The sequence below is a fragment of the Odontomachus brunneus genome, unplaced genomic scaffold (assembly GCF_010583005.1).
Source record: "Odontomachus brunneus isolate Ranch 3 - 2012 unplaced genomic scaffold, Obru_v1 Obru_scaffold_280, whole genome shotgun sequence".
Taxonomy (NCBI): Eukaryota; Metazoa; Arthropoda; class Insecta; order Hymenoptera; family Formicidae; genus Odontomachus; species Odontomachus brunneus.
Window position 1 is genome coordinate 86,256 of NW_022639730.1, and position 666 is coordinate 86,921.

The window sequence follows — 666 nt, forward strand, 5'->3', positions numbered from 1 at the left end:
CAAAGTATTATATATTAGTATTTAAATATTGACAATGTTCTGCGTAAGTATTTTATCACTGGACGAAATATTACATATTAATATTTAAATATTGAAATCAATCATAAGACAGGATTTGTAACATTAAATATTGAAATACTTGAGTACTAAAAGCTGTATTTGAATCACAGAATATTACTAAATACTGTACTTTTAATACTGAAAATAAGTAATTAATCAATAATCCTTAGTATGATATTTCTATAAGGGTGTGACTGATCAATTTCTTACAACATAGAACTTAAAGCTTAAATTTTATGGCTTAAGTTCTCATTAGATAGACCACGCTTTAGTGGCTTTCTACAATAAGCAATAAGTTTTAAGTCGCAATAAAATTGACCAATTACAGTGGATTATTCTTCTAATAGTCGACTATGATTGGTCAATTTAATTATGACTTAAAATTTATTGCTTATTGTTGAATGGGCTTTACGGAAACCAACACATCAATTGTTTATCGTGTGCAAACTTTCGTCACGTGGCAAGCGTTGTTGGCACGATCTGTGTACAGAAGCCACTATAGTAAAAAAATAACGATATAAGTAACGATGAATTTCGTTACTCGTTACTAAAAAAAATGTAACGCCGTTATTTTTTCGTTACTGATACAAAAAAGTAACGGCGTTA